Raw genomic sequence first — 19,141 nt, 5'->3', positions numbered from 1 at the left:
AGACAGAATCTCCTCAGAAGCACACAACAGCAAGGAACTCTTCAGCATCATCAAGGAGTTCACCCAACCCAACAGTGAAACAACGGACATTCCACCCTCACAGGACCTCTGCGACAGACTCAACACCTACTTCCACCACAAAATCAAGACCATCTACGACAGTTTCAACAAGGACAACCTACACGCACAAACCCGTCTACCAAACCCAGACACCAACAATCTCCACCTGGAAACTCCCCTCCACCGAGGATACGCTGAAAACAATGAAGTCCATACACTCCAGGACCCCCACGGACACGTGCCCCCATCACATCTTCAACAGAGCTGCAGACACCATCGCCCCCAAGCTCTGCCTCACAATCAACCGCTCACTAGCTGCCGCCACCTTCCCCGATGACTGGAAACAAACCAAGATCAACCCCCTCCTCAAGAAACCCTCAGCAGACCCCACCGACCTCAAAAACTACAGGCCCATCTCCCTACTTCCATTCCCTGCGAAAGTCATTGAAAAAGCAGTCAACAGCCAACTCACCACGTTTATAGAAGACCACAACATCCTCGACATCTCCCAATCCGGATTCAGGTCAAACCAAAGCACCGAAATAGCCCCTCTGGCCACAAAAGACTACATCCGCTCCCTACTGGACAAGGGAGAGACAGCGGCACTCATCTTACTAGACCTCTCTGCAGTTTTCGACACAGTCTCCCATCACACGCTGATAAGAAGACTCCAAAAAGCCGGCATCAGAGACAAGGCCCGCGACTGGATCCAAACGTTCCTCTCCAGCAGAACGCAACGAGTGAGACTCACCCCCTTCCTCGCAGACCCCACACCCACCACCTGCGGAGTGCCCTAGGGATCCTCCCTCAGCCCCACGCTGTTCAATGTCTACATGGCCCCGCTAGCCACTGTGAGAAAGTAGCCTCTTTCTAGCCTTGTTACCCCCACTTTTGGCCTGTTTGTGAGTATATGTCAGGGTGTTTTCATTGTCTCACTGGGATCCTGCTAGCCAGGGCCCAGTGCTCATAGTGAAAACCCTATGTTGTCAGTATGTTTGTTATGTGTCACTGGGACCCTGCTAGCCAGGACCACAGTGCTCATAGGTTTGTGGCCTATATGTATGTGTTCCCTGTGTGATGCCTAACTGTCTCACTGAGGCTCTGCTAACCAGAACCTCAGTGGTTATGCTCTCTCTGCTTCCCAAATTGTCACTAACAGGCTAGTGACCAATTTCACCAATTCACATTGGCATACTGGAACACCCTTATAATTCCCTAGTATATGGTACTGAGGTAGCCAGGGTATTGTAGTTCCAGGAGATCCCTATGGGCTGCAGCATTTCTTTTGCCACCCATAGGGAGATCTGACAATTCTTACACAGGCCTGCCAGTGCAGCCTGAGTGAAATAAACATCCACATTATGTCACAGCCATTTACCACTGCACTTAAGTAACTTATAAGTCACCTATATGTCTAACCTTCATCTGGTGAAGGTTGGGTGCTAAGTTACTTAGTGTGTGGACACCCTGGCACTAGCCAAGGTGCCCCCACATCGTTCAGGGCAAATTCCACGGACTTTGTGAGTGCAGGGACACCATTACACGTGTGCACTGTACATAGGTCACTACCTATGTACAGCGTCACAATGGTAACTCTGAACATGGCCATGTAACATGTCTAAGATCATGGAATTGTCACCCCAATGCCATCCTGGCATTGGGGAGACAATTCCATGATCCCCCGAGTCTCTAGCACAAACCCGGGTACTGCCAAACTGCCTTTCCCGGGGTATCACTGCAGCTGCTGCTGCTGCCAACCCCTCAGACAGGTTTCTGCCCTCCTGGGGTCCAGCCAGGCTTGGCCCAGGAAGGCAGAACAAAGGACTTCCTCAGAGAGAGGGTGTTACACCCTCTCCCTTTGGAAAAGGTGTCAGGGCTGGGGAGGAGTAGCCTCCCCCAGCCTCTGGAAATGCTTTGATGGGCACAGATGGTGCCCATCTCTGCATAAGCCAGTCTACACCGGTTCAGGGATCCCCCAGCCCTGCTCTGGCGCGAAACTGGACAAAGGAAAGGGGAGGGTCCACTCCTCTGACCTGCACCTCCCAGGGGAGGTGCACAGAGCTCCTCCAGTGTGCTCCAGACCTCTGCCATCTTGGAAACAGAGGTGCTGCTGGCACACTGGACTGCTCTGAGTGGCCAGTGCCAGCAGGTGACGTCAGAGACTCCTCCTGATAGGCTCTTACCTGTGTTGCTAGCCTATCCTCCTTCCTAAGTAGCCAAACCTCCTTTTCTGGCTATTTAGGGTCTCTGCTTTGGGGAATTCTTTAGATAACGAATGCAAGAGCTCATCAGAGTTCCTCTGCATCTCTCTCTTCACCTTCTGCCAAAGGATCGACCGCTGACTGCTCAGGACGCCTGCAAAACCGCAACAAAGTAGCAAAGACGACTACTGCAACCTTGTATCGCTGATCCTGCCGCCTTCTCGACTGTTTCCTGGTGGTGCATGCTCTGGGGGTAGCCTGCCTCCTTTCTGCACCAGGAGCTCTGAAGAAATCTCCTGTGGGTCGACGGAATCTTCCCCCTGCAACCGCAGGCAACAAAAGACTGCATCACCAGTCCTCTGGGTCCCCTCTCAGCACGACGAGCGTGGTCCCTGGAACTCAGCAACTCTGTCCAAGTGACTCCCACAGTCCAGTGACTCTTCAGTCCAAGTTTGGTGGAGGTAAGTCCTTGCCTCCCCACGCTAGACTGCATTGCTGGGTACCACGTGATTTGCAGCTGCTCCGGCTCCTGTGCACTCTTCCAGGATTTCCTTCGTGCACAGCCAAGCCTGGGTCCCCGACACTCTAACCTGCAGTGCACGACCTCCTGAGTTGTCCTCCGGCGTTGTGGGACTCCCTTTTGTGTCTTCGGGTGAGCTCCGGTTCACACCTCTTCCAAGTGCCTGTTCCGGTACTTCTGCGGGTGCTGCCTGCTTCTGTGAGGGCTCCCTGACTTGCTGGGCGCCTCCTCTGTCTCCTCACCCAAGTGGTGACATCCTGGTCCCTCCTGGGCCACAGCAGCATCCAAAAACCCTAACCGCGACCCTTGCAGCTAGCAAGGCTTGTTTGCGGTCTTTCTGCGTGGGAACACCTCTGCAAGCTTCTACACGACGTGGGACATCCATCCTCTAAAAGGGAAGTTTCTAGCCCTCGTCGTTCTTGCAGAATCCACAGCTTCTACCATCCGGTGGCAGCTCCCTTGCACCCTCAGCTGGCATTTCGTGGGCATCTGCCCACTCTCGACTTTGTCGCGACTCTTGGACTTGGTCCCCTTGTTCCACAGGTAATCTCGTCCAGGAATCCACTTTGGTTGCATTGCTGGTGTAGGTCTTCCTTGCAGAATTCCCCTATCACGACTTCTGTGCTCTCTGGGGAATATAGGTGCACTTTACACCAAATTTTCAGGGTCTTTGGGTGTGCTATTTTTCTAACCCTCACTGTTTTCTTACAGTCCCAGCGACCCTCTACAAGCTCACATAGGTTTGGGGTCCATACGTTATTCGCATTCCACTTTTGGAGTATATGGTTTGTGTTGCCCCTATACCTATGTGCTCCTATTGCAATACATTGTAACTTTGCACTGCTTGCATTACTTCCTTTTTCTATTACTGCATATTTTTGGTATTGTGTACATATATCTTGTGTATATTTGGCATCCTCATACTGAGGGTACTCACTGAGATACTTTTGGCATATTGTCATAAAAATAAAGTACCTTTATTTTTAGTATATCTGTGTATTGTGTTTTCTTATGATATTGTGCATATGACACCTGTAGGAAAGTACCATCTTGCCTGGCATGTTACCCCCATTTTTCACTGTATATATGTTGTTTTAGTTGTATGTGTCACTGGGACCCTGCCAGCCAGGGCCCCAGTGCTCATAAGTGTGCCTGAATGTGTTACCTGTGTTATGAGTAACTGTCTCACCGAGGCTCTGCTAATCAGAACCTCAGTGGATATGCTCTCTCATTTCTTTCAAATTGTCACTAACAGGCTAGTGACCAATTTTACCAATTTACATTGGCTTACTGGAACACCCCTAATTCCCTAGTATATGGTACTGAGATACCCAGGGTATTGGGGTTCCAGGAGTTCCCTATGGGCTGCAGCATTTCTTTTGCCGCCCATAGGGAGCTCTGACAATTCTTACACAGGCCTGCCACTGCAGCCTGAGTGAAATAACGTTCACGTTATTTCACATCCATTTTACACTGCACTTAAGTAACTTATAAGTCACCTATATGTCTAACCTTTACCTGGTAAAGGTTGGGTGCTAAGTTACTTAGTGTGTGGGCACCCTGGCACTAGCCAAGGTGCCCCCACATTGTTCAGGGCCAATTCCCCGGACTTTGTGAGTGCGGGGACACCATTACACGTGTGCACTACATATAGGTCACTACCTATATGTAGCTTCACAATGGTAACTCCGAATATGGCCATGTAACATGTCTATGATCATGGAATTGCCCCCTCTATACCATCCTGGCATAGTTGGCACAATCCCATGATCCCAGTGGTCTGTAGCACAGACCCTGGTACTGCCAAACTGCCTTTCCCGGGGTTTCACTGCAGCTGCTGCTGCTGCCAACCCCTCAGACAGGCTTCTGCCCTCCTGGGGTCCAGCCAGGCCTGGCCCAGGATGGCAGAACAAAGGACTTCCTCTGAGAGAGGGTGTTACACCCTCTCCCTTTGGAAAATGGTGTGAAGGCAGGGGAGGAGTAGCCTCCCCCAGCCTCTGGAAATGCTTTCATGGGCACACATGGTGCCCATTTCTGCATAAGCCAGTCTACACCGGCCCTGCTCTGGCGCGAAACTGGACAAAGGGAAGGGGAGTGACCACTCCCCTGACCTGTACCTCCCCTGGGAGGTGCCCAGAGCTCCTCCAGTGTGCTCCAGACCTCTGCCATCTTGGAAACAGAGGTGCTGCTGGCACACTGGACTGCTCCGAGTGGCCAGTGCCACCAGGTGACGTCAGAGACTCCTTCCGATAGGCTCCTTCAGGTGTTGCTAGCCTATCCTCTCTCCTAGGTAGCCAAACCCTCTTTTCTGGCTATTTAGGGTCTCTGTCTCTTGGGATTCCTTAGATAACGAATGCAAGAGCTCATCCGAGTTCCTCTGCATCTCTCTCTTCACCTTCTGCCAAGTAATCGACTGCTGACCGCGCTGGAAGCATGCAAAACTGCAACAAAGTAGTGAAGACGACTACTGCAACTCTGTAACGCTGATCCTGCCGCCTTCTCGACTGTTTTCCTGGTGGTGCATGCTGTGGGGGTAAGTCTGCCTCCTCTCTGCACTAGAAGCTCCGAAGAAATCTCCAGTGGGTCGACGGAATCGTCCCCCTGCAACCGCAGGCACCAAAGAACTGCATCACTGGTACCTTGGGTCTCCTCTCAGCACGACGAGCGAGGTCCGTTGAATCCAGCAACTCTGTCCAAGTGACTCCCACAGTCCAGTGACTCTTCAGTCCAAGTTTGGTGGAGGTAAGTCCTTGCCTCCCCACCCCAGACTGCATTGCTGGGAACCGCGACTTTTGCAGCTACTCCGGCCTCCGTGCACTTCCGGCGGAAATCCTTTTTGCACAATCCAGCCTGGGTCCACGGCACTCTAACCTGCATTGCACGACCTCCTAAGTTGTCCTCCGGCGACGTGGGACTCCTTTGTGCGACTTCGGGTGAGCACCGTTTCACGCATCCTCGTAGTGCCTGTTTCTGGCACTTCTGCGGGTGCTGCCTGCTGCTGAGAGGGCTCCTTGTCTTGCTCGACGCCCCCTCTGTCCCCAGACGCAATTGGCGACATCCTGGTCCCTCCTGGGCCACAGCAGCATCCAAAAACCCTAACCGCACGATTTGCAGCTAGCAAGGCTTGTTGGCGGTCTTTCTTCAGGAAAACACTTCTGCACGACTCTCCACGGCGTGGGGGATCCGTCCTCCAAAGGGGAAGTTCCTAGCCCTTGTCGTTCCTGCAGAATCTCTAGCTTCTACTGTCCAGTAGCAGCTTCTTTGCACCCACAGCTGGCATTTCCTGGGCATCTGCCCATCTCCGACTTGCTTGTGACTTTTGGACTTGGTCCCCTTGTTCCACAGGTACCCTCGACTGGAAATCCATCGTTGTTGCATTGCTGATTTGTGTCTTTCCTGCAGAATTCCCCTATCACGACTTCTATGTCCTTTGGGGAACTTTAGTGCACTTTGCACTCACTTTTCAGGGTCTTGGGGTGGGCTATTTTTCTAACCCTTACTATTTTCTAATAGTCCCAGCGACCCTCTACCAGGTCACATAGGTTTGGGGTCCATTTGTGGTTTGCATTCCACTTTTGGAGTATATGGTTTGTGTTGCCCCTATCCCTATGTGTCCCCATTGCATCCTATTGTAACTATACATTGTTTGCACTGTTTTCTAATACTATTACTGCATATTTTGGTATTGTGTACATATATCTTGTGTATATTTGCTATCCTCATACTGAGGGTACTCACTGAGATACTTTTGGCATATTGTCATAAAAATAAAGTACCTTTATTTTTAGTATATCTGTGTATTGTGTTTTCTTATGATATTGTGCATATGACACTAGTGGTACTGTAGGAGCTTCACTCGTCTCCTAGTTCAGCCTAAGCTGCTCTGCTAAGCTACCTTTTCTATCAGCCTAAGCTGCTAGACACCCCTCTACACTAATAAGGGATACCTGGGCCTGGTGCAAGGTGTAAGTACCCCTTGGTACTCACTACAAGCCAGTCCAGCCTCCTACATTGGTTGTGCAGTGGTGGGATACGTGCTTTGAGATTACTTACCACTTTTGTCATTGTACTTTTCATAAGAGAAAAATATACAAAACAAGTTCAGTGTATGTACACCTAACCAAAAAGTTTTGCATTTCTTTTCTCACCTCTTTTCTAAAGTGCTGAAAAGTACCTCTAAACTTTCTAAAAGTTCTTAAAAGTTTTAAAAGGTTTTTTTTTCTGTCGTTCTAAAAGTTCTGAAAACTTTTTTCTCTTTTTCTATCACTTAAACTCTTTCTAAAAAAATGTCTGGCACAGGCCAAAATGTTGATCTGTCCAAACTTGCATATGACCACCTTAGCTGGAAAGGAGCAAGGAGTCTCTGTATAGAAAGAGGTTTGAGTGTAGGGAAGAATCCTTCCTTGGAATTATTGCTTAACATGCTTAGAGAACAAGATAAGGCCAAAAGGGCCCCATCTGTTGAAAAAGTAGCTAATGGTTCCCAATCTGATCCAGGGACCCCCCTAGGAAAAGATTCAGGAAAGAAACTTCATAGCCTGCCCATTACTAGACAGTCTAGCATAGTTGGTACTGGGGTTGAGTCACACCATACAGATAGTGTTGTCTCACATCATAGCAAGAGCATTCATTCTCACCACAGTAGAAGTGATGTTTCTGTTAACCAAGCTGTTAGGGTGCCTTCTGTAAGGGACAGGTCTCCTTCTGTCCATTCTCATCATACTTTCTGTTTCAAGACATGTCCCTCCCACCCACCCTGATGACAGATTGTTAGAAAGGGAGCTCAATAGATTGAGAGTGGAACAAACCAGACTGAAGTTCAAGAAGCAACAGCTGGATTTGGACAGACAGACCTTAGAAGTAGAGAAGGAAAGACAGAAGTTGGGTTTAGAAACCCATGGTGGCAGCAGCAGTATTCCCCATAGTCATCCTGCAAAAGAGCATGATTCCAGGAATCTGCATAAGATAGTTCCCCCTTATAAGGAGGGGGATGACATTAACAAGTGGTTTGCTGCACTTGAGAGGGCCTGTGCTGTACAGGATGTCCCTCAAAAGCAGTGGGCTGCTATCCTATGGCTATCATTTAGTGGAAAAGGTAGGGATAGGCTCCTTACTGTGAAAGAAAGTGAAGCCAATGATTACAAAGTTCTTAAGAATGCACTCCTGGATGGTTATGGCTTAACCACTGAACAATACAGGATAAAGTTCAGAGAGACCAAAAAGGAGTCTTCACAAGACTGGGTTGATTTCATTGACCATTCAGTGAAGGCCTTGGAGGGGTGGTTACATGGCAGTGAAGTTACTGATTATGACAGCCTGTATAACTTGATCCTGAGAGCATATTCTTAATAATTGTGTGTCTGATTTGTTGCACCAGTACCTGGTGGACTCTGATCTGACCTCTCCCCAAGAATTGGGAAAGAAGGCAGACAAATGGGTCAGAACAAGGGTGAACAGAAAAGTTCATACAGGGGGTGACAAAGATGGCAACAAGAAGAAGGATGGTAAGTCTTCTGACAAGGGTGGGGACAAATCTAAAAATAAGTCTTCATCAGGCCCACAAAAACACTCTGGTGGGGGTGGTGGGCCCAAATCCTCTTCTAATCAAAACAAAGAAAATAAACCATGGTGCTATTTATGTAAAATAAAAGGCCATTGGACAACAGATCCCAGTTGTCCAAAGAAAAGCACCAAGCCTCCTACCACCACAACCCCTACTGCTACACCTAGTGTCCCTACTAATAGCAGTGGTGGTGGGAGCAAACCTACTAATAGCCAATCAAAGGGAGTAGCTGGGCTCACTTTTGGTAACTTAGTTGGGGTTGGTCTTGTTAGGGAGACCACAGAGGCTGTGTTAGTCTCTGAGGGGGCTATTGATTTAGCCACCTTAGTTGCTTGTCCCCTTAACATGGATAAGTACAAGCAGCTACCCCTAATAAATGGTGTTGAGGTTCAGGCCTACAGGGACACTGGTGCCAGTGTGACTATGGTCATAGAGAAACTGGTCCACCCTGAACACCTACTTGGTCACCAGTACCAAGTAACCGATGCTCACAACAACACACTTAGGGCCTGATTCAGACCTTGGCGGGCGGCCGAGGCCGCCCGCCAAGGTCCCGCCGACAAATGACCGCACCGCGGTCAAAAGACCGCGGCGGCCATTCATACATTTCCGCTGGGCCGGCGGGCGCTCTCCAAAAGAGCGCCCGCCGGCCCAGCGGAAATGCCCCTGCAACGAGGATGCCGGCTCCGAATGGAGCCGGCGGAGTTGCAGGGGTGCGACGGGTGCAGTGGCACCCGTCGCGTATTTCAGTGTCTGCATAGCAGACACTGAAATACTTTGTGGGGCCCTCTTACGGGGGCCCCTGCAGTGCCCATGCCATTGGCATGGGCACTGCAGGGGCCCCCAGGGGCCCCGCGGCACCCCCTACCGCCATCCTCTTCCTGGCAGGAGACCCGCCAGGAACAGGATGGCGGTAGGGGGTGTCAGAATCCCCATGGCGGCGGAGCGCGCTCCGCCGCCATGGAGGATTCTGCAGGGCAGCGGGAAACCGGCGGGAGACCGCCGGTTTCCCGCATCTGACCGCGGCCGAACCGCCGCGGTCAGAATGCCCTGCGGGGCACCGCCGGTCTGTCAGCGGTGCTCCCGCCGACCCTGGAGTCACCCCATGGCTGTTGTAAATCTAAACTGGGGGGGGGTTACTGGTCCAAAGAAAGTTGTGGTAGCCTCAGATTTACCTGTAGACTGTCTACTAGGAAATGATTTGGAGACATCAGCTTGGTCAGATGTGGAGTTGGAGGCCCATGCAGCAATGCTGGGCATCCCAGGGCATATTTTTGCTTTAACCAGGGCTCTGGCCAAAAAGCAAAAAGGACAGGGAAACTTGGATCCTGGAACAATGGACCAAGTGCTCCCTAAAGCTAGGGCTAGTAGAAGTAAAGCACTTCCTACTATCCCTCCCTCTACAGTGGATTCTAATTCTGAGGAAGAAGAATTTCCACCCTGTGCAGAACCTACACCAGAGGAGCTGGAAGCAGACACTGCTGAACTTTTGGGTGAAGGGGGGCCTGCCAGGGAGGAGATGAGTATGGCACAGCAAACCTGTCCCACACTAGAGGGTCTAAGACAGCAAGCTGTCAAACAAGCTAATGGGGATGTCAGTGACTCTCACAGAGTTTACTGGGAGGACAACCTCTTGTACACTGAAGCAAGGGATCCTAAACCTGGAACTGCCAGGAGGTTAGTGATTCCTCAGGAGTACAGAAAGTTCCTCCTAACTCTAGCCCATGACATTCCCCTAGCTGGACATCTGGGACAAATGAAAACTTGGGACAGGCTTGTTCCCTTGTTTCATTGGCCTAGAATGTCAGAGGACACAAAGGAATTTTGTAAGTCCTGTGAAACCTGTCAAGCCAGTGGCAAGACAGGTGGCACTCCAAACACCCCTTATCCCACTGCCTGTGGTTGGGGTTCCCTTTAAAAGGGTAGGGGTTGACATAGTTGGCCCCCTTGACCCTCCTACTGCTTCAGGCAATAGGTTTATCTTAGTGGTAGTGGACCATGCCACAAGATATGCTGAAGCAATTCCTTTAAGGACCACTACAGCACCTGCAGTGGCAAAGGCCCTCCTGGGAATATTTTCTAGGGTGGGCTTCCCAAAGGAAGTAGTATCAGACAGAGGAAGCAATTTCATGTCTGCTTACTTAAAGGCCATGTGGAAGGAGTGTGGTGTGACTTACAAGTTCACTACACCCTATCATCCACAAACAAATGGACTGGTGAAGAGATTTAACAAAACTCTCAAAGGTATGATTATGGGTCTCCCTGAAAAACTCCGCAGGAGATGGGATATCCTGTTACCATGCCTCCTTTTTGCCTACAGGGAGGTACCCCAGAAAGGAGTGGGCTTCAGCCCCTTTGAACTCCTCTTTGGACACCCTGTTAGGGGTCCACTAACACTTGGCAAGGAGGGTTGGGAACAACTTTTAAAAGCTCCAAAGCAAGATATTGTGGATTATGTACTTGGCCTCAGATCAAGGATGGCGGAGTACATGAAAAAGGCCAGTAAAAACCTTCAGGCCAGCCAAGAGCTCCAAAAGCAATGGCATGACCAGAAGGCTGTTTTGGTTCAGTACAAACCAGGGCAGAAAGTGTGGGTCTTGGAGCCTGTGGCCCCAAGAGCACTCCAGGATAAATGCAGTGGACCCCACACAATTGTTGAGAAAAAGGGTGAAGTCACCTACTTAGTTGACTTAGGCACTGCCAGGAGTCCCCTTAGGGTGCTCCATGTCTATCGCCTTAAACCCTACTATGACAGGGCTGATCTCACCCTGCTCATGGCAACTGATGAGGGACAGGAAGAAGACAGTGATCCTCTACCTGATCTCTTCTCTTCCACAGAACAAGATGCTCTTGTGGAGGGTGTAGTTTTGGTTGATTGTCTTACTGCTGAGCAGAAAGACCATTGCATAAATCTCCTGGGTCAGTTTTCTGAACTCTTCTCTACTGTGCCAGGTACCACTTCTTGGTGTGAGCACACTATAGATACTGGAGACAGCTTGCCTGTCAAAAGTAAAATCTATAGGCAGCCTGACCATGTCAGGGACTGCATAAAGCAAGAGGTGCAGAAAATGTTAGAACTGGGAGTGGTTGAGCACTCTGAAAGTCCATGGGCTTCTCCTGTGGTACTTGTACCAAAAACTCATTCCAAGGATGGAAAGAAAGAAATGCGGTTGTGTTGACTACAGAGGTCTCAACCAGGTAACCAAAACTGATGCTCACCCTATACCCAGGGCAGATGAGCTCATAGATACACTGGCATCTGCCAAGTATCTAAGCACTTTTGATTTGACTGCAGGGTATTGGCAGATCAAATTATCAGAAGATGCTAAACCTAAAACTGCATTTTCAACCATTGGAGGCCATTACCAATTCACAGTAATGCCTTTTGGATTGAAAAATGCACCTGCCACTTTTCAGAGGTTGGTGAACACAGTCCTGCAAGGGCTGGAAGCTTTTAGTGCAGCATATCTGGACGATATAGCTGTCTTTAGCTCCAGTTGGGATGATCACCTGGTCCACCTATGGAAAGTTTTAGAGGCCCTGCAAAAGGCAGGCCTCACTATCAAGGCTTCAAAGTGCCAGATAGGGCAGGGGAAGGTGGTTTATCTGGGACACCTTGTTGGTGGGGAACAGATTGCACCACTTCAGGGGAAAATCCAAACTATTATAGACTGGGTTCCCCCTACTACTCAGACTCAGGTGACAGCCTTCCTAGGCCTCACTGGGTATTACAGGAGGTTCATTAAGAACTATGGCTCCATTGCAGCCCCTCCTAATGACCTCACATCCAAAAAGATGCCTAAAAAGGTATTATGGACAGCAAACTATCAGAAAGCTTTTGAGGAGCTGAAGCAAGCCATGTGCTCTGCACCTGTCCTGAAAAGCCCTTGTTACTATAAAAAATTATATGTCCAAACTGATGCATCTGAATTAGGAGTAGGGGCAGTCCTATCACAACTTAATTCTGAGGGCCAGGATCAACCTGTAGCTTTTATTAGTAGAAGGTTGACCCCTAGAGAAAAGCGTTGGTCCGCCATTGAGAGGGAGGCCTTTGCTGTGGTCTGGGCACTGAAGAAGTTGAGGCCATACCTGTTTGGCACTCACTTCATTGTTCAGACAGACCACAAACCTCTACTTTGGCTAAAGCAAATGAAAGGTGAAAATACTAAATTGTTGAGGTGGTCCATATCCCTACAGGGAATGGACTATACAGTGGAACATAGACCTGGGAGTAGCCACTCCAATGCAGATGGACTCTCCAGATATTTCCACTTAGACAATGAAGACTCATCAGGTCATGGCTAGTCTTATTGTCCTTCGTTTGGGGGGGGGGGGGGGGTTGTGTAGGAAAGTACCATCTTGCCTGGCATGTTACCCCCATTTTTCACTGTATATATGTTGTTTTAGTTGTATGTGTCACTGGGACCCTGCCAGCCAGGGCCCCAGTGCTCATAAGTGTGCCTGAATGTGTTACCTGTGTTATGACTAACTGTCTCACTGAGGCTCTGCTAATCAGAACCTCAGTGGTTATGCTCTCTCATTTCTTTCAAATTGTCACTAACAGGCTAGTGACCAATTTTACCAATTTACATTGGCTTACTGGAACACCCTTATAATTCCCTAGTATATGGTACTGAGATACCCAGGGTATTGGGGTTCCAGGAGATCCCTATGGGCTGCAGCATTTCTTTTGCCACCCATAGGGAGCTCTGACAAACCTTACACAGGCCTGCCACTGCAGCCTGAGTGAAATAACGTCCACGTTATTTCACAGCCATTTTACACTGCACTTAAGAAACTTATAAGTCACCTATATGTCTAACCTTTACCTGGTAAAGGTTGGGTGCTAAGTTACTTAGTGTGTGGGCACCCTGGCACTAGCCAAGGTGCCCCCACATTGTTCAGGGCCAATTCCCCGGACTTTGTGAGTGCGGGGACACCATTACACGCGTGCACTACATATAGGTCACTACGTATATGTAGCTTCACAATGGTAACTCCGAATATGGCCATGTAACATGTCTATGATCATGGAATTGCCCCCTCTATACCATCCTGGCATAGTTGGCACAATCCCATGATCCCAGTGGTCTGTAGCACAGACCCTGGTACTGCCAAACTGCCTTTCCTGGGGTTTCACTGCAGCTGCTGTCAACCCCTCAGACAGGCTTCTGCCCTCCTGGGGTCCAGCCAGGCCTGGCCCAGGATGGCAGAACAAAGGACTTCCTCTGAGAGAGGGTGTTACACCCTCTCCCTTTGGAAAATGGTGTGAAGGCAGGGGAGGAGTAGCCTCCCCCAGCCTCTGGAAATGCTTTCATGGGCACAGATGGTGCCCATTTCTGCATAAGCCAGTCTACACCGGTTCAGGGACCCCTTAGCCCTGCTCTGGCGCGAAACTGGGCAAAGGGAAGGGAGTGACCACTCCCCTGACCTGTACCTCCCCTGGGAGGTGCCCAGAGCTCCTCCAGTGTGCTCCAGACCTCTGCCATCTTGGAAATAGAGGTGCTGCTGGCACACCGGACTGCTCTGGGTGGCCAGTACCACCAGGTGACGTCAGAGACTCCTTCTGATAGGCTCCTTCAGGTGCTGCTAGCCTATCCTCTCTCCTAGGTAGCCAAACCCTCTTTTCTGGCTATTTAGGGTCTCTGTCTCTTGGGATTCCTTAGATAACGAATGCAAGAGCTCATCCGAGTTCCTCTGCATCTCTCTCTTCACCTTCTGCCAAGGAATCGACTGCTGACCGCGCTGGAAGCCTGCAAAACTGCAACAAAGTAGCGAAGACGACTACTGCAACTCTGTAACGCTGATCCTGCCGCCTTCTCGATTGTTTTCCTGGTGGTGCATGCTGTGGGGGTAGTCTACCTCCTCTCTGCACTAGAAGCTCCGAAGAAATCTCCAGTGGGTCGACGGAATCGTCCCCCTGCAACCGCAGGCACCAAAGAACTGCATCACCGGTACCTTGGGTCTCCTCTCAGCATGACGAGCGAGGTCCCTTGAATCCAGCAACTCTGTCCAAGTGACTCCCACAGTCCAGTGACTCTTCAGTCCAAGTTTGGTGGAGGTAAGTCCTTGCCTCCCCACGCCAGACTGCATTGCTGGGAACCGCGACTTTTGCAGCTACTCCGGCCTCCGTGCACTTCCGGCGGAAATCCTTTTTGCACAGTCCAGCCTGGGTCCACGGCACTCTAACCTGCATTGCACGACCTCCTAAGTTGTCCTCCGGCGACGTGGGACTCCTTTGTGCGACTTCGGGTGAGCACTGTTTCACGCATCCTCGTAGTGCCTGTTTCTGGCACTTCTGCGGGTGCTGCCTGCTGCTGAGAGGGCTCCTTGTCTTGCTCGACGCCCCCTCTGTCCCCAGACGCAATTGGCGACATCCTGGTCCCTCCTGGGCCACAGCAGCATCCAAAAACACTAACCGCACGATTTGCAGCTAGCAAGGCTTGTTGGCGGTCTTTCTTCAGGAAAACACTTCTGCACGACTCTCCACGGCGTGGGGGATCTGTCCTCCAAAGGGGAAGTTCCTAGCCCTTGTCGTTCCTGCAGAATCTCCAGCTTCTACTGTCCAGTAGCAGCTTCTTTGCACCCACAGCTGTCATTTCCTGGGCATCTGCCCATCTCCGACTTGCTTGTGACTTTTGGACTTGGTCCCCTCGTTCCACAGTTACCCTCGACTGGAAATCCATCGTTGTTGCATTGCTGATTTGTGTCTTTCCTGCAGAATTCCCCTATCACGACTTCTATGTCCTTTGGGGAACTTTAGTGCACTTTGCACTCACTTTTCAGGGTCTTGGGGTGGGCTATTTTTCTAACCCTTACTATTTTCTAATAGTCCCAGCGACCCTCTACCAGGTCACATAGGTTTGAGGTCCATTCGTGGTTCGCATTCCACTTTTGGAGTATATGGTTTGTGTTGCCCCTATCCCTATGTGTCCCTATTGCATCCTATTGTAACTATACATTGTTTGCACTGTTTTCTAATACTATTACTGCATATTTTGGTATTGTGTACATATATCTTGTGTATATTTGCTATCCTCATACTGAGGGTACTCACTGAGATACTTTTGGCATATTGTCATAAAAATAAAGTACCTTTATTTTTAGTATATCTGTGTATTGTGTTTTCTTATGATATTGTGCATATGACATTAGTGGTACTGTAGGAGCTTCACTCGTCTCCTAGTTCACCCTAAGCTGCTCTGCTAAGCTACCTTTTCTATCAGCCTAAGCTGCTAGACACCCCTCTACACTAATAAGGGATACCTGGGCCTGGTGCAAGGTGTAAGTACCCCTTGGTACTCACTACAAGCCAGTCCAGCCTCCTACAACACCAGTGGTATAGTGGGAGTTTTGCATGTCTCCTAGTTCAGCCTAAGCTGCTCTACTATAGCTACCTTATATCAGCCTAAGCTGCTAGAAACACCTCTTCTACACTAATAAGGGATAACTGGACCTGGTACAGAGTGTAAGTACCCCTTGGTACCCACTACAAGCCAGGCCAGCCTCCTACAGCCACCCTCGTCAGACGCTATGGAATAAACATCTCCTACACCGACGACACCCAACTCATCCTCCCCCTCTCCAATGAACCCAACAAGGCCAGACGCAACTTCCATGAAGGCATGAAAGCAGTTGCAAACTGGATGAAAAACAGCTGCCTTAAACTTAACACAAACAAGACAGAAGTACTCATCATGGACCCTCAACCAATGCATGGAGCAACTTCTGGTGGCCACCCACCCTCAGAAACTCCACCCACCCCTGCCAGCCAAGCCCACAACCTCTGAATCATCCTGGACCCCGACCTCAGCATGAATCATCAAATCAACTTAATCACCTCCACCTGCTTCCGCACCTTCCCCCTCCTATGCAAAACCTTCAAATGGATCCCCCTACAACATAGAAAGACCATCACACACGCCCTCATCACCAGCAGACTAGACTACGGCAATGCACTCTACGCCGGAATCAACAAAAAAACTCACCCGCAAATTGCAAAACATCCAGAATGCCGCAGCCAGACTGGTCCTCGACCTACCCCGACACTGCCACATCGCACAACATCTACATACACTGCATTGGCTCCCCATAGAGAAAAAAATCACTTTCAAAATCCTCACCCACGCACACAAAGCCCTCCACAACACCGGACCATACTATCTGAAGCAGCGACTAAACTTCCACGTACCCCATAGGGCCCAGCGCTCAGCCCAGCTCTCTCTCGCAGAAGTACCGCGCTTCAGGAAAACCAGAACAGGAGGGCGCTCCTTCTCCTACCTGGCAGTAACCGCCTGGAACACCCTACTCATCCACATCAGACAAACCACCTCCCTCACCAGCATGGCGAGACATGGCTTTTTTAAACCCATCACCAGTATACGCTATCCCCCTCCTCCCCCTGCGACTTGAGACCCCAACAGGTGAGTAGCTGCGCTTTACAAGCACTGATTGATTCATTGGTGCGCTGCGTTGTAAATATGGCGCAACCATAGTGTCGCTAGGTGGGGCAGGCCGGAGCAAGAAAAGTGGTGCATCTAGAGCGATGCGCCACTTTCTAGTAGATCTGGCACAAAATGTTATTAAAAGGTAAAACTATACATACAGGCATAAAGGACAAATTAGCAAGGATCACGCTGTTTGCACCGACCAGGGCAGTCTATGCAAACCACCTACACAGTGTCCTGCAAACATAAAAAGGTGCAGTAATGTTCTCTTTGGCAAATGCATCACTCTCTTCAAACAAACCAGAAAAGGTACACATGCGCCATTTTCTTGTGACATAACAGCAGGCTTTGAGCGCTAAACATTCAAACGCACCCGGTGACAGCAAAATATATTTCTGCTCAGGGCTCTGTCATTGGTATTTGTATCACCCATAAACATGGGTTGTGGGTGATATTAAATTCATATCGTTATATCCTAAAAAGTTCATTTGAAGTTTCAAGTAAGAAGGTAGGTACAATTCTTATTTACTTTGACACATAACTGAATTGAGAAAGATGTGTGCAATGTGTATTAACACTTCAATGGAGTCAGCAAACAACCTTTTCAGGCAGCGTCCTATTGCTATACAAAATCCCTTTTGAAAAAGAGACTGTATCTTTCCTTACGAAGAAAACAGCAATCCGGTAACGGGGACAAAATGACGGTGTTAATGTTGTTAAATAGAAGCGATTATGAAACAGCTGTCTAAGAGCACTGGCACATGTTAACCGTGTAAAATGTGTAATGTAAGATGTTAAGCCTACGTCAGGACACCCCCCTCCCCGTTATCCTGTCTCGCGCTCCCCCCGACCCCTTGTCTCTCGTGTGCCTCCATGCTTTGCTTACCTTCTCCCTGTGACTATGAAGACTGCACGGCCTCTCCATCAAACAAACAGAAATAAAATAGTAATTTTCAAAAAATGGTCCGGAGCTCTCGGGTTTGTCAGGTGCATAGGAGAACATCTCACACAGTTAAAGTTGGTTCTTTTTGTGGCTTGCAGCACTAACTTTACAATGAGATAAACAGAACGACAAATCCCAGAATGCAAAGCAAAAACCTGGACTGGCGGAGCTACGCACACATGGCATGAGAAACTGGAGAGCTGTGGTTCCTCCAATCCTATGGATTGTCTTCCCAGATTCACGTAAAAGGGCACCCAGATACAGAATGCGCTACGAAGCGAGAACAGGGGTGGTCGGCACTACACAACAGTGAAAATCATGACACAAGGCTTTTGTAACACCGCAAACAAAATGTGTAACCCGCTAACAAAAGCAATGGAGCGCACCCTTATGGAAGGCAGGATGGGCATGCATGAAAGATGAGCAGAAAGCGCAGAAAATACAAATAAACCTAACATAGGACATAAAAAAAAAAAAACAATAAGCGCCGTGAATCCCAAGTGCGGCATTCTAGTAGCGCACATGTGCGTGTTATAAGTTGCATTTGTATAGCGCTCGCTATCCCTGACGAGGCGTCTTTAGGCGCTGCAGCCAGGTGTAAACACGTCCATCCCCGGGCGCTGCCGGGTCACACCACTTACCTCCCGTCTCCCGGTGAACACCCGTGTCAGCTCCCCGCCACTTCCGACTGTCAAACTAGAGAAGACTGAAAGCGGGGAGAGCCAATAGGAGAGCTCGCCTGCCGGGAGCGACTGCCGAGGGGCGGAACCAGGAAGTGCTGCGTCCGCGTGCCGCTGCCGTCAGCCCGCACACGGTAAAGGAACGAGAAAGTCCCGCCCCGGAAAAGTAGGACGCGTTATCCCGGATATGACCTCTCTGGCTACGGAGGAGCCGCCGCTTGGGTTTTCGGGGTACAATGGGGCACCCATTCCTAACCCAACGACGCCCCCGGGGGTTTAATGTAAAGTTAGGCCCCGCCCCTCTTAGTCGCTCCGCCTCCGAGCGCCTAGAAGTAGGGCCCTCTGCGGGCGAGGAACATAGCTCCCAATCTGATGCTTCCACGTTGAAGCAAACCTTTCAAATAAATGGCAAACGCACACAACAACAACGTTTTGAAGCAAGAAAGAGGACTTTTTTTTTTTTTTTTAATCCAGTGAAATCATTTTCCTCATCGACATGCATTAAGGCAAAGACGGTCCAGACGGGACGCAGCTAAAATGAATTAATTTTTCGCTTAAAAAATCGTGACTCCCCATATCCCACTGACCAACTCCTCTAATTTTGCTATCCGTGACTTCCGTGTCTTAGACACAACCACTCTTACACTACAAATCCATGTATTCTCCCAAAATCAATCTGTTCACTGAATATAAATCTGTATTTCTTTACCGAACTGCAATATGGACG

At 49.6% G+C, this 19,141-nt stretch overlaps 1 protein-coding gene across 2 annotated transcripts in view; it reads right to left on the bottom strand.

Moving 5' to 3' along the window:
- MPV17L2 (MPV17 mitochondrial inner membrane protein like 2) overlaps positions 1-18,495 on the bottom strand; it is a 38,364-nt gene extending 19,869 nt beyond the window's left edge. For both annotated transcript variants that reach the window (XM_069216919.1, XM_069216920.1), the window contains exon 1: positions 18,376-18,495. The gene's annotated coding sequence lies outside the window, so the exon portion shown is untranslated. The remainder of the gene's footprint in view (positions 1-18,375) is intronic.
- Positions 18,496-19,141: the final 646 nt, after the last annotated feature.

Source organism: Pleurodeles waltl, chromosome 12, assembly GCF_031143425.1.
Source record: "Pleurodeles waltl isolate 20211129_DDA chromosome 12, aPleWal1.hap1.20221129, whole genome shotgun sequence".
Lineage (NCBI taxonomy): Eukaryota > Metazoa > Chordata > Amphibia > Caudata > Salamandridae > Pleurodeles > Pleurodeles waltl.
The sequence above is the reverse complement of the archived record's forward strand: the minus strand, read 5'-3'. Positions and strand labels throughout refer to the sequence as shown.